The 16,441-nt window shown below is 34.0% G+C and overlaps 1 protein-coding gene and 1 pseudogene across 1 annotated transcript in view; one reads left to right on the top strand and one right to left on the bottom strand.

Annotated features, from left to right (window-relative positions):
- LOC125862275 (anthranilate phosphoribosyltransferase, chloroplastic-like) overlaps nt 1–16,441 on the top strand; it is a 1,111,005-nt gene that overhangs the window by 511,836 nt on the left and 582,728 nt on the right. The window lies entirely within an intron of this gene.
- Nucleotides 4,591–4,737, bottom strand: LOC125863468 (U6atac minor spliceosomal RNA; annotated as a pseudogene).

Raw genomic sequence — 16,441 nt, 5'->3', positions numbered from 1 at the left:
ACCAGTGACAACATCTGGAGAGTTCTCTTACTCTTGGCAACTAATGATTGCATAAAGACGGTTTGTTCCTCCGCCAGTACTGGAAGTAGCTCCTCTAGGTACAGCTCTGTCTGGTAGAGCAACTGATGAAGATTGGCCTCTATTGCCCTGATTCACATTACCTTGCCGGTTCTTGGGACACTCTTTCATGAAATGACCCTCTTTTCCACACTTGAAGCAACCTGACTGGCCATCACGAGACCTACATGGGTGGGTTCTACCACACTGAGCACATGCAGGAGCCCAATTACCTCCTTGTGACATACTACCCTGAAATTAGGTAGGTCTAGCCCTAAACTGCTGGGATTTCTGACTATTATACTCACCTTTGTTTCTGGGTGCAGGTGCACTAGCAGATGATGGAGCAGGTCTCTTTTGCTTTTATTGAAATGACTAACGGTTCACATTACTTTTCTGCTGCCTGAACTCATTTCCTGTCTTAGCTTTTTTATTTATGAATTCCTCTCTATCCCTCAGCTTCTCTTTCTCGGCTTGCTACACATATACCACTAACCTCAAAATATCCATATTCCCAATTAGCATCACCGCCCTGCCCTCTTTTCTTAATAAACGGGACAACCTAGCAACAAACAAACCCATTCTACTCCTCATATCCGTAACCATCTCCGAAGCATAACGGGATTGTTGGGTAAACTTCAACCCATACGCATGAACACTTAGTGGTTGTTGCTTAAGGGTAAGAAATTCCCATACCTTAGCCTCTTTCACTTCTCGGGGAAAGAAACGCCCAAAGAAGGCCTCCTCAGAATAAGCCCAACTCGCAGGTGGTGCATCCTCAGCTCTATCCTCCTTCCGCTGGTCAAACCAAGTCCTAGCAATATTCTTCATTTAATATGCAGCTAGTTCAACTCGCTGAGTATAAAGTTCTCTGGATCCTTAGTGGTGGTTGAACCCATGAAACTTGGAGAATTCATCCTCAAGAACACTCGGATCCTCGAACTATCAGTCACTTCCTGTCTAGCTCATCTTTGTTATCCAACCTTGTTAGTCACAACTCGACTTAGCATTCTTATTGTTTCTCTCGACTCAGCGTTATTGACTTCCCCTTAAGGTTGCACTTCAGGTGCATTTGGTAACTCTTGCTCCTCAACATTACACCTAGCAGGATGACCTCTGACAGATCTTCGTGGAGGCATATGTATCTTATAACATGCACAAGCATGAATTAGAAGAAACTTTTTAGAGATCAAACTCTAACGCATGGAATGAGTGTGAAAAAAGTGAGAAATTTTCTTAAATGTTGCAGCCTCCTAATTATAGATGTGACGCACTTCACACTGATAACTATGACTCTACAGACACGGCTTCATAGATTCCCTAGGCATCTTGAACTCTGTGCTCTAATACAATGTTTTTCACGCCCCGAGCCTACACCACGGACGTGGCCGGCACTCGAGAACCATTGTTGGCCCCAAGCGAACTCTTGGCCTGGCTTACTTACTCAGTGGAATACTTTAAGCATTAAGAAAAGAACACAAATGCAAGATAAATAATATGTCTCAAACTAAACTCATAATGTTTTAGTGAGCAACCAATTTTAAAGGAGCATGATGGGAGAGCTCAACTTCTTCTTGGGTCTTCAAATCAAACAGTCCTCATTTGTCAGTTCAACAAGAATGAAGCAAAGACGAATAACACTCCAATTGCAATAGCAACAAAGCTTGATAAAGCTGAACCTGGTATTGGTGCATGACACAAAGTATATAAGAATGATCGGATCTCTACTGTACGTAATGGCTAACAGACCTAACATTGTAATTAGTGTGGGAATCTGTGCATGCTTCCAATCATTCCAAAGAAATCCCATCTGAAAGCTATAAAAAGGATTTTGTGATATCTCAAACGAACGATGAGCTTGGTTCTCTCGTATCCTACAAATGATTCATTTGATCTAGTCGGATTTGCATTTGCATACTACGTAGTCTACTTGGTAGGCAGAAAAAACACATCTAAAATGGCTCACTTCTTTGGGTCATACTTAGTATTATGAGCAACTAGTAAACATAACTCGATCACCTTGTCTATAGTTGAAGGAGAATACGTTGTTGTTGCCTCGTGTTATGCCCAACTTCTCTGAATCAAGCAACAACATCAAGATTTTGGCATCATTGTAGACCTTTTTTTCATTGCCTCCTTGGGGCTCATGACTAAGCTACTCAATAGTGTGGTCGTGATCAACAACATCGAGAAATAAATGACCCATATAAACTATAGACTAAGTCTCCATCCGATGAAGCCATAACCCACAGACAAAGCATTAAACTCTTTTCTTGTTAGTAGGGAGAATCATAGTAGTGCTACCGAATAGCTTGTGGAACCTCGCCTCATACTCTATCACACTCATGGGAGCACTTCTCTAACCTTTAAAACTGATCTTAAGGCAATCATTGAAGTTGTGATGGATGAGCCAAGCTAAAAAAAATCCTCAGAAAACTTGGTCCAAGTGAAAAGAGGAGACCTAACTGAACTAGTCTAAATGAAGGTACGCCACGACTTACTAGCTGACCCATTTAAAATATACACCGTTAATTCGGCTCCACTCGACTCCACTAGACCTAAAATATGATGTCAATAATGGAAAGTTGTAAGAAACTTGTGGGTATCCCCACCCATACCCCAGAAAACCTTAGAGGTTAGAGCATGAGAAACACTCCAAGCATCTTCTTCCTTAAAGAGAAGGCTTCGGCCACATTCACAGGTTGGGCACCTCTAGGTGTACATGGACCTGAGGTGCCTCTGTTGTAGGTTGATCCTCTGGTGCTAGTGCAGCTGCATCACTAGCCTATTGCATGCCCCAAGCACAATCAGAAGTTGTACAATGGTTGCATGAAGGTACAGATCCATAGAGGGTCCAGGTGATGGCTAAGATGACCTCAACCTCGCTGATTGAACTGGAACTTAAACTACTAGAGGGTCTGTTGATGTCTCAAGGCCTCTCTCTCTTCAGGGCTAGCGCGCACTCATGGCCGGCAGTATAGGTCGAGCCCTTTCTCAAGTTGTCGTATGGTGTGTATGAGCCATCCACTAAAAAGAATGAAACAAGTAAGATTTCAAGAAACCAACTACACACACGCTGCATGAAAGCGATAAAAAAGAGGATAAATTCCTAAATACACCCTATAGCCTCCTAAAGTCGGATACAAATGTCTCCACATCGATCCAAAAATCTCTAAGTTGTATTGGCTTTGTCCAAGTGAGACAGGAAAATCTAGGGCTCTGATAAGAACTTTTCATGACCCGACTCCTCGAGTCATGAAGGCATATACAATAACCCTCAAGTAGGGAAACTAATGTGTAACCTAGAATAGAAAGCAATAATTATAAAGGTACAACTAAATAGAAATCAAACTAAACCACCAAACAAAACACAAGCGGGAGCAAACAAAAAGCTATATACAAAAGATCCCTCCCGTAACCTAGAAATCAGAAGTACAGAGTTGTCTAAAAATATGAGTAAAAATCGCAAAAGTGGACAAAAACAAAGCTTGTTCAAGAATGAAAAAGACTAGATAAATAAGTAGAGAATCAGATAAGTTGATGCAAGACTCCAAGTGCTCACACTAATCTCCAAATTGCAAAAGTAATCACCGCACCTGCATGACGAAACAGATTAAGATTGTATCATGAGTGTAAAAATTGGGTACTTTGTAGACATCACGTGTCGACTGAGCAAGAAAGTTAAAAATAATATGAAAAGATAGAATCTAGAAACATACAGAGGTCAAAGCTCATATCAAAGAAAACATACGAGCATACCGAAAGTAAATCTAGGTACACCTAAGCTAAACCTAACTGACCCCTATAAGCCTAGAACATACACTCATGCACATGTTTAAATGAAAATCAAATAGACCCTGTAAGCCCAACAGTTATAAAGAGTAACTAAGTCTACAACAGAATAAGGCACCACAAATCCAAACCCAAGAAAAAAAATTCAGGCTCCCAACCCAAGTAACCACAATATCTAGTAATCTAGTCAACTTCCAGCCCAGCCAGCAAGAGTGATATCAATCTAGGTTACCCAGCCAGCTAGTCCACACCCAGCCCAACTAGCAAGACTGACATAAGGGCATGTCGACTCCAAAAAGATGTCTATCTAGACAGACCACTTCAAAGACATCCAACTAGAAAGAGTGTCCCAAGTGGTGTTGACTCCCAAAAGGATATCGAATATGAGATCAGTCAATACTAAGCCATCGTGGATCAACATCCCCTCACAACGAATCTCTAGAAGTATCCAGCCTGAATAACCCTAATCCCAAGCCGCCAGAGAAAGAACAAAACATATGGTAACAAACGGATATGAAAGAAAGCATACGAGCATATTGAAAGTTAAATCTAAGTACATCTAGGTTAAACCTAAATGGAACCCTTTAAGCCTAGAATGTACACTCATGCACATGTTAAATTGAAACTCAAACAGATCCCCGTAAGCCCGACAGGTATAAAGAGTAACTAAGTCTACAAGAGAGAGAGGCACCACTAATCCAAACCCAATAAACAAATAGCAGGCTCCTAACCCAAGTAACCACAATATCTAGTAATCCAGCCAAGTTCTGGCCCAGCTAGCAAGAGTGATAATTAATCTTGGCCGCCTAGCCAGCTAGTCCACTCCCAAGAAGGTTGATTCCATCCTTGTACAGGGAGATGCAAACTAGCTCTCCTTTTTAGAAGCACAAACCATAGGTTAAGGGACGATCAGTTGTTTTTTGTTCTAATTAATGGCTAGCACATAATTTTATCTTTCATAACAGGTTATCCTCATTAAAACAAAAAAAAAAGTCAACAAAAATAAGAGAAACAAACTAGGAATAGAAAACATTATGATTAATTTGTTCGAAGGAAATAATTGCACTTGTTGGAAAAGCTAACAAGTGCTTCATTAGATTTGAGGTATTAGTAGAACAACTGTTGTAGTCCTTATGCTCTAGTACTATAACAAGTTAATCGGGATTTATTGCATGCTCAGGTAAGGACTCAAGAATTGATGGAGCTTTATTGCATCAAAACTACGCATACTACTACAATATGGCATAACTATGACATTCTTCGAATTCTGTAAGGAAACTTTGAATATGTTTTGTTCAAACAAGAGGTACTTGTCTTCCAGCAAATCAATGTCTTCGCCCTAAAAAAAATCATGGTACTACAAATACAGAACAAGGACAAATCGGGTTAGGTGGTAAGCTTAACAACTATAGTAATGAAATTGAAGTCTAGGGGTTGTCTAGGGAAAGGAATGTTTTAAAATACAAGAACTTGTTGTCAACCATCTGCATTCCACCAACAGTAAGGAGATGTCTTCCTCTTCCAACATTAAATTGGAAATCACCTGAATAGAAGAATGAGGCAAAATAAAGATAAGTACATTGATTTAAAGTTCTTACAAACTAAACCAATAGTGATTTCCCATTCTTGTAACACCTTATAGCTTAGACCAATAAAAGGAACTAATATTTAACCTCATGTACTAAATTAAAACTATATGAGTTAATTAAAAGGAAGTGAATCAATAGATAATTAATCAAGTTAATTGAAAATATCATGACCCCCATCGTACAATCAAGTTCATAGGTAGTAAACAGGAACTCAAATCACAATCAACATGAAAAGACTGGAGACATTTGGGACTGATAACTGACCTTGGTAAACTAGGATGACAATATTAGCTCATTAGCAAAACGAACGCTTGACAAAATATCTTTCTCTATGTGTTCATTCATTTCATCTAATTCATCACAGTAGAGATCAAGATTTGTGTGGTTCAAAGATAACAAGTCCCTGAGCTTAATTTTCATATGATTAAAACCCAAGAAATCATTAAATGTTCAACATATGGAGCAACAATTTCAAAACACCATGTATCACCTTCGAGTGAATAGCGATCCCCGTCAGGATGATCTTTGTTGCACCCTATTTCGAACCAGCCGAAACAGTTCACAACATAATATGGCTCACTCTGATTTTGGAAAAAATGTTTGTCGTTTGTTTTAGAGTCACCACCTAAATCTTAAGGAAAATATTAGGAAAACCATTTTATATAAATGTAAACTCTGTTTTTGATTTGTGAAACCAGTGAGATTCTGAGTAAGGGTTTTGGTAACTCGAGGGGAAGATATTAAGCATCCATTAGAACCTCTCTGAAGTTAGTCCTGAAATTCAATTTAGGAAAAAAATAATTAGGAAAACTTGTTTATTTATTTGATTTAAAATCAATGGTAAGTAAATTTTATTAGTTTAAGAAAAAAAAGAGTAAAATACAAGGTACGACATATACATGTCTATTAAATAAAATAATAGTAGTATGTTTATCATACGGTAAAAAATAAATAAATATGCTAAACATGTATGACAATTTTATATAATTAAAAAATATAGTTGTGTTTTATATAAATGTATCCAAAATAAATGTTGAGTTTAAAGAATATAAAAATTTGTTGTTTTAATTATATATAGAATTAAGACATAAAAGAAAATAAATAAAATTGGGTGTAAATATGTTGTAAGAAAATAATGTGTATATTAAAGTGTATGGATTTATAAGTTATAAAAAAGTACCATTTGTAAAAGTGATAGTAGATATGAGAAAAAATAATATGAAGTGTAACAGAATAATAAGTTACGTATAGAGAAAAACTCAAAATATAGAATTTGTACCTTTCTGCGTATGACATATATATCTATGTACCTTGTCTTTTGTTTTTGAACTTGTCGGCATATCTAAAATCTTGAAATAACATGTTAAGAGATTACAATATTTTAGCAATATGTGATTCAAAAAATAGAGATAGTAATAATAGTAAATATAATTTATTCATAAAGGGGCGATGTCAAAAGGATATAAAGTAGGCCTGATTATTGTGACTTATCTAACAACTTACATTCTTATTTTATAAGTTCTGAAAAATATGTATTCTTGCCATCAAGGTAGTGATTTTTAATACATGACTTCTTATACTTTGAAGCACCCTAAAACGTGATGTTTTAATTTCAAAAATCTGCACCCTTTTAGAGCTAAAATGCATCATTTTTTAACCCAAAATATTGCCTCATGAAAACTCTCATAACAAACCATTTTTTTGTTCCAAAATACACACATTTTTGCACTAAAAATCTGCATTGTAAAGGCTGTTAAGAGGTGCAGTGTTTTAACTTACAAAACCAGCAATTTTCAAGTAAAAAATCTGTACTTTTGAAGCTAAAAATCTGCATTCATCAACTTGCTAAAAATTATGTTTTAACTCTTATTAAAAATTCTTAAATGAATACATTCTAATTTTTTAAAAAAAGTGTATTCTCAAGTTCACTCTTTCTGAAAGGTTAAGATTTCACGACCAAAAGATATGTTAAGTAATAAATGAACACTTCGTTAGAAAGCGTCGTCCAAAGCAAAATGGTCATACTGAAACCCAATATCTAGAGGGATATGAGATGAACGACTACGTCTTATTATCGTTCTCAATTGGTTTCTATAAACCCAAACAAAAATAAAGCAAGCATAAATACAAATATGAAAAACATTAATATGGAAAATGTTAGTCAAAAATAGCAACACATATATGTATATAAAGCACATGAAACTTTGAAGCGAGAAGGAAGCGTTGGACACTGTTGACNTTCTTAAATGAATACATTCTAATTTTTTTTAAAAAAGTGTATTCTCAAGTTCACTCTTTCTGAAAGGTTAAGCTTTCATGACCAAAAGATATGTTAAGTAATAAATGAACACTTCGTTAGAAAGCGTCGTCCTAAGCAAAATGGTCATACTGAAACACAATATCTAGAGGGATATGAGATGAATGACTACGTCTTACTATCATTCTCAATTGGTTACTATAAACCCAAAAAAAAAATAAAGCAAGCATAAATACAAATATGAAAAACATTAATATGGAAAATGTTAGTCAAAAATAGCAACACATATATGTATATAAAGCACATGAAACTTTGAAGCGAGAAGGAAGCGTTGGACACTATTGATGCAATAAAGGTTGCTAGACATGGGCTGATAATGTATCGATGAGCACAAATCTGATTTGGGACAGATGAATGGAGTCGCATCACAACTCCAAAAGTGCTCCCGAGTGTACATGTACAAAAGAATAAGATAAAAAAAAATAGCAAAAAGTATTAGCACACATGGTTTCGTAAAGAAAGGGATAAGTGAAGGATACTATAAATTATCCTACCATGTATTAGACAAAGCTAAAGTAAACTTAAAGCTATCTAATTCATATGAAAAAAATACAGTTGTGTACCAACTGAAACGTGCAACAACAGCCGGGGAACTTAGGGATACACAATACCATTTAAAAAAATCTTTGAACTTGTTAACACATGTAGAACTTAATAATGAAATTAACAGCCATTCCTTGCTAGTTCCTATTACTATAAAATTCCGAGGTGTCCTATTTATTTTCGGATACAGAAAGAGGGAAAATTCAAAATCAGCTTGTAGACAGATTTTCCAGCAACTAGTTAACACTTTAGGATTCAAAAATAATCAAACAACCAACAAATGTCCGTTATATAATCAAGGTAGGTTTAATATAAACTTATATGAAAATGATGTCTTCCTACCTGCATTTGGCATTAAAAAAACACACACACACACACTCAAAATGTGACTGCCATGAAAAGATATCCTGATTCATATCAACTATTCTATATGCTTAAATTTGATAATCACACAAGTTGTAATAAAAGAGCAAAGTGTAAGTTCAGCCGAGTTAATCACCCCGAAACAAGAACAAAATAGAAACTTAGAAGTGCTAAGAGCATTTAAATACGGCGAATAATGACCTGACTAACAATACTATGAGGCAAGGGAAAAAATATTCACCAGAAAAGATGAAACAAGTCAAAAATGATTATACTAGAGTACTAATTGAATCGATTAGTTCATATGAGCCTTGACAATGTCTAGTAAACATTCATTACAAGCCGACAACCCCCACGTTATACTTAGAGAGTCAAATCAGAGAAGAAAGAATTTAACATATTAAACATCAACAATGGAAATAAAATAGAGAGGAGAGGACTTTGCGTTGGTCTCTTTACAGAGAACTTTGACAGAAGACAAAAGTTATGCTAACAGGACTTCAAAATATCAAATATGCTTAACCACCATCTTGTTAAATTTAACACATAACCAAAAATAAGCATACAGGTATTTACCTACTATAAACTTGCATCCACAGATTAATTAGATTGACAAAAGGTGCAGCAATTTCCATATCTCAAGTTCACATAGGTATTTGTTATGTCATTGGTTGAGTTCTAACAAAACTAAGGAAAACAAATACTATAAGAGTTCTTAAAAAAGAAAAAAAATGAGGCAGCAAGGGCAAGTTTATAGAATTATTCTTAAATGAGAATAAATTTTAAGCTGATGAACATTTTCTGAACATATTAAAAGAGTTTCTTTTTTTTTTTGTTGATAAAACTAAGAAAAATAACTTGAAGGAGACGAATGTTTCAACGCTATTTTTTAGCGAGAACTATCGTTTACAGAGAATGGCTTGTAGGGGAAGAAGAGTCCTACAGCTGTCAATGGAGAAGTAAACATAGCTTCAACATTTAGCAAGAATAGAGTATGTTATGAGGAAACTACCATCCACAATAGGTCAACATAAGAGTTGAAATTAATCTCACACTATAAATGAACCTGCAGCCATACTTAAAGAAAAGGGAATTTTTTAACAAAAAGCTTGGTTACACTTAAAGAAATAAACAAAGTTTAGAATCGATACTCCTCAAATTTTAAGCGAAATCGAACTCTCAAAACAACAAGATAATGTAGGGAATTTCTAAGATATAACACATCGGCCTAAACTTGAATGACACCTAGCAACAGAGAACAACATAAATCAGGCTAAACATCTTATGAAATCGTGTTGCAGAACTTCAAAGCAGCAATATGACATGTCTTATGCTTTTCTAAGCCGATTCTAACTTGAGTTTACATTAACGATATGAGCATCTTAAATACAAGAGAAACACTGCCAACATTCAAGTTATGATTCAAACAAACAGTGATGAAAATAGAGCTACATAGTTAGAACACTCAAAGTGGAGACTAAGTGAAATCAACCATTGCAAGTAAAGCAAATCATAGATTCGGCAAGTTATAAGGATACAAAATCAAGTCAATGTATATAATGATCAACACGTAACATTCAAACAACTCCACTGATGCTTGACTTATGCCTACTGCCCAGAGACATACAAAAACGAAATTGAGGTAAGGGTTAAAACAGGGGAATCAGATACACGTAATAACAGGTTATATATCAAATGTTGAACACATAACACGCCGCATCAAAAAAAAAGAATGTAAGAGGAGACGAAATTACCTTTCTTGGAGCAGCAAACTAAAGCTTTGACGTCAAAAGATTTCGACTTCGAACTCTAACATCAAACTCAAAGAAGAACGAAAACAAAGAACAAAAGATCACCTTAAAATTTGTTCCTCAGATGAATTTCGGATCCTTGTTGGTTTCCTTGGATTTTTTGTTGGATTTCCGGATTCCTCCTTTTATAGTCGATTTGGGCTCCAAGAATTCAAAATTTGAATTATTGGAAACGCATATCAAAGAGGAAGCAGCAAAGAAATCATGAAGGAAAAGAAAAATCTCTCAAGAATCGACCTTTTCAGGTCGATTTAAGAAGTTTGAGTGACTGATAGGGCATTTTTCGGCAGCCCAAATCCGTTCTCTGACGAAGGGGATGGGGGAGCACGTGGGGCAGTGATGGGAGAGGAGCCTGGGGCAGCCATAGGAGGCGATGGAGAAACATTTGAGGAAAAGGTGATGGGTGAAGAGCCTGGGCGTCTATGAAGGAAGCTTAACTAGCGTAGGGAATCTGAGAAAGAAGCGTAGGCGGCGTGATGGGGAAGAAGAAAGTGATATATGGCGGAAAGAAAGAGTATAGGGCAACGTAGACTCTATTTTGGGAAGGGTCGAGTGGTCTTACTCATTCTGGACCGTCTGATCATTTGATCGGACGGTATATATATATATATATAAATGCTGAATTAAATTGGTCCCTTTGATTAAATCGGACGGTTGACATTGAATCTGAAGAAGCACAATCCATGTGCTTCTTATGTGGCACGCGTGGATTGGCCGAATTAAAATGACTTGGATTGCCAAATTTTTCTCAAATTAAATCCAATTAAAATTATAATCTCTTCTTTATTAAATATCCATAATTTATTAAATTAAAATAATTATTTTGCAAGACTATCTTATTTGATAAAATTAGTCATTAAAAAAATAAAATTAATATAAATTAATAACTCATTTATTAATTAAGCCTTCCTAATTTTTAAAAAAATTCAAAAATGTTTATCGCAACAATAGAAAATATATATAATTAGAAAAACCAAGTTAACCCTTAAGAACAACATTTATTTGACATGAAATTTAAAAAATGAGAAAGTAAGTAGTAATATAATATATTTAATATTTTTATAAAATGAGTATTTATGAAATAAATTTATCAAATAAAATAAATAATTAAAAATCTTATCGTATTCCTACAAAAATTTCATAACATATATATATATATATATATATATATATTATTTTTATTTTTATTATTATTATTATTATTATTATTATTATCATTATTATTATTATTATTATTATTATTATTATTATTATTATTATTATTATTATTATTATTATTAAAACTTTAGTTAAACAAATGTGGAGAGCCAAAATTGGGTGTCAACAATCGTGATAGATTAATTGCAGTCATTATTAATCTTGATAGTGCACAAATTCATTTCCTTAACAGATAATGTATTGTTTCTCCTTAGTTGCTCTACCGTTAATTGACAAGTGGCTCTACCGTTAATTGACAAGTGGGTTGAATTTGTTGTGAATAAGAAAGTGGAGGATTTACGCCTGAATATATTTTATAGAACTACTTATCCGACTGGCCATCATGACCAACCATATAGCTTGCCAGAAGTTCTTTTTAGTTGTTCATCGATTATAAAACTCAACTTCAATAATTGTAAAACATTAGAAGAATGCGTACTAAATTGGACATCTCTGAAGAGTTTAACGCTGGAAAGTTTGTTAATACGGGATGAACACATTAAACAAATATAGTCAAATTGTCCTTAATTGGAATCTTTGAATCTATATGGATTTTGTGCAAATGATTAAAACCAAAATATCCATATGGATTCAATGATTCCAATTGAGGACATTTTGACATTATTTGTTTAATGTGTTCATCTCGGATAAACAAACTTTTCAGCGTTAAACTCTTCAGAGATGTTTAATTTAGTACGCAATCTTCTCATATTATCCGATTATTGCACTTAAGTTTTATAATCGATGAACTACTACAGAGAAATTCTGGCAAGCTATAAGGTTGGTCATGCCCAGTCGGATAAACAATTCTATAACGCATTTTCAGGCGTAAATCCTCCAGTTTCTTATTCACAGAAAATTCAAGCCACTTGTCAATTATGCGAAAATATGACAGACCATCATCATAACTGAACACAAAGTTTAGACTGAACATTTTAATGGCTAAGGAGAGGTAATATATTATCCGTGAAGGAAATGAATTTGTGCACTGTTGAGCTATCTAAACGACCATACTCCTTGGTGTCATGAACAATGTTCTTGATAGAAGTCCAGAAGTATTTCCAATCTTTAGAGAGAGTAGTTGTTTTGAACGTGTCTATTATGGACAATAAAGAAAGAATTTGGACAATAAGAGCATAAGGTACCTCACTAATCCTGTCAATTTCTTTACATTCCATCTCAATTTTTGGGTTTTTTCTAAGGAATGTTTTCATTAAGCAGACTTTTAGAGGTGCCAGAGAATTGGTCTTGGTTGCTCATGTTGTTCAAATTGTATTACTATTGCTACCTGAAATCTCAACGCCAGCTAACTACACAACGGAAAAAAAGTACACTAGAATTTGTTTGTTAAGAATAAGAAGAATTTCATAAATATTGTTTTAAAAAATAAGAGCAAACACATATTTATAAACAACAAACAATAGCGTAAACATGTGCATATTGGAATTTATTGGAAAAGTCACAACCCTTTTGAAAAGCCACAATCCTTTGGAAAAGCCACAATGCTTCAGAATAATCACAACCTTTCCCAAAAGTCACCATCTTTCGGAAAAGTCACAACTCTTCGTTTTCCTTTCAGACCTTCTAAAACAAAAAATGACATGCTACTTCTCTTTTGTTGAGAAACAAAACAAGGCTAAGAAGGGGTGGAAATTATCATACATCAATACCAAGAATAAGTTTACTTGTAACTATAATTGTTATAGACAATTTATGTTTCTTTTTTTTAATTCTTTTTTTAATGTCCAACTAACAAAGTTATATCACATGACACTCTATTTTAATGCGATAATATATGATATTCATTAATATATTATTGTTTTAAAAATAAGGGGCCGGAAAAGGGAAAAATTGAGGAGATTACAATTAAGGTAAGGAATTGAATTATCTCACCAAAAAAGTGAAAATTTAGTAGTCAATGCTACTAAGATTATCCATGTAATACTATATAATTACAATTTGCAGTGATTTTAAANAGAGTAGACGTTTTGAACGTGTCTGTTATGGACAATAAAGAAAGAATTTGGACAATAAGAGCATACGGTAGCTTACTAATCCTATCAATTTCTTTACATTCCGTCTCAATTTTTGGGTTTTTTGTGAGGTAAGTTTTCAATAAGCAGACTTTCAGAGGTGCCAGAGAATTGGTCTTGGTTGCTCATGTTGATCAAATTGTATTACTATTGCTACGTGAAATCACAACATCCGCTAATCGTTCAACGGAAAAAAAGTACACTAGAATTTGCTTGTGAAGAATAAGTAGAATTTCAGAAATTCTGTTTTAAAAAAAAAGAGCAAACACATATATTTATAAACAACAAACAATAGCGTAAACATGTGCTTATTGGGATTTATTGGAAAAGTCACAACCCTTTGGAAAAGCCACAATCCTTCAGAATAATCACAACCTTTCCCAAAAGTCACCATCTTTCGGAAAAATCACAACTCTTCATTTTCCTTTCAGACCTTCTAAAACCCAAAATGACATGCTACCTCTCTTTTGTTGAGAAACAAAACAGGGCTAAGAAGGGGTGGAAATTATCATACATCAATACCGAGAATAAGTTTACTTCTAACTATAATTGTTATAGACAATTTATGTTTCGTTTTTTTTTAATTCTTTTTTTAATGTCCAACTAACAAAGTTATATCACATGACACTCTATTTTAATGCGATAATATATGATATTCATTAATATATTATTGTTTTAAAAATAAGGGGCCGGAAAAGGGAAAAATTGAGGAGATTACAATTAAGGTAAGGAATTGAATTATCTCACCAAAAAAGTGAAAATTTAGTAGTCAATGCTACTAAGATTATCCATGTAATACTATATAATTACAATTTGCAGCGATTGTAATCCATAAAAAAGAGCAATAAACATTTAAACTTAAAGTTTACATGTCCTGTATTTGAGTAAACAAAATTATTCATGAAAATTCAAACACAAAACTTAAGAAAGGAAATTAGGATAAAGGATTCATACACAATGTAGACTCTGGTTTCCCTTTCAAAATCTTGAGTTTTTTGTTTTGATGTTGTTGAATGTATGTATGTTATCATGAAAGGGCTAATGTCACACTACTTATATAGTGGGCATGGATTTGACAATTTAATTTTTTACTATTTTTGGTCAGATCATAGAAAGAATATATACATAAGTTAAATAATTAATGATATCTAGACATTCCAGATAATTATGTCATTAATGGTTCTTAGGTGATTATTTATCCTAAATAGGTTTCTGATGTCATGCTAAAATCATCATTGACGTAATAATTTACTTCTTACACATTTGTAAAAGATATAGTCCTTTGTTTCGATTTTTCACACCTATTTTCCTTTTTAATCCGTTTCAAATTATTATTTTCCTTTTTATAATTTTTAATTATATTTGAATCCATAAAAGAAAAGGAGAGACGCGACAAACTCACATGCATCATCATGACGACAACTTTATGTTAAATGAGATGTTATTCACATCTCTACATTGCATTTTTATTTTATAAGAGTAGCAATTAATAGGACTTGATTTCCATTAAGCAAATAATTTTGCATTAAAAAAGAACCATGGTCAAGATATCGAGTTCTCTGACTATTCTCTATATATGTTGATAGATACTCGAGATATTAAGTCCTCAGAGGAGAAATAAATTAATGATGACATGACAATATTCTAAGTAAAGTTTTGATAATGACAAAGTGAACCAGGTTCACAAGCTTGTACCAGAACTAAGATAAAAGAGTGGGAAAGAAGAAATAAGGCGTTGAAGACAAACACTCCTAATTAAGGCAAAATAGTGAATAAGACTCCTTATACGGAAAGGGAAAAAAATTAGGAAAAGAATAACTTTCCTTGTAGGATTCAATTAGGGTTTAATCCACCCTTATAAAAGGATCTTTAACAAAGAGAAAAACAGCTTTTGAAATTCATAAATTCAGAGAATTTAGTGGCGAGAGCAGTGCAACGCTAAAGAATATATGACAGAAGAAAGAAAATATACAGTTAGGTTTTTCTTTCTATAAGCTTAGTTTGGATTGGTTCATCTTAGAATTATTGTCTAGAGATAATTGTACTAAGAGTGAAAGAGAATTTGTGAGGTTTTGTAACAAAAATTGGATTAGTTCAATGATTCCAATCGAGGACAGTTTTACATTATTTGTTTAATGTGTTCATCCGGGATAAACAAACTTTTCAGCGTTAAACTCTTCAGAGATGTTTAATTTACTATGTAATCTTCTCATATTCTGCAATTATTGCACTTAAGTTTTATAATCGATAAACTACTACAAAGAACTTCTCGCAAGCTATAGGATTGATTATGCCTAGTCGGATAAACAATTCTATAACGTATATTCAAGCGTAAATCCTCCACTTTCTTATTCACAGAAAATTCAAGCCACTTGTCAATTACGGGAAAATATGATAGACCATCATTATATCTGAACACAAAGCTTGGATTGGACATTTTAATGGTTAAGGAGAGGTAGTACATTATCCGTGAAGGAAATGAATTTGTGCACTGCTAAGCCAACTGAACGACCATACTCCTCGGTGTCATAAGCAATGTTGCTGATAGAAGTCCAAAAGTATTGCCAATCTTTAGAGATAGTAGATGTTCTTAACGTGCATGTTATGGACAATAAATAATGAATTTGGACAATAAGAGCATAAGGTAGCTTACTAATCCTATCAATTTCTTCACATTCTGTCTCATTTTTTTTGTTTTTTCTGAGGTATGTTTTCAATAAGCAGACATTCAGAGGTGCC

The sequence above is a fragment of the Solanum stenotomum genome, chromosome 4 (genome assembly GCF_019186545.1).
Source record: "Solanum stenotomum isolate F172 chromosome 4, ASM1918654v1, whole genome shotgun sequence".
Classification (NCBI taxonomy): domain Eukaryota; kingdom Viridiplantae; phylum Streptophyta; class Magnoliopsida; order Solanales; family Solanaceae; genus Solanum; species Solanum stenotomum.
Note: the sequence above shows the minus strand (reverse complement) of the source record. Positions and strands in the feature narration are given on the sequence as shown.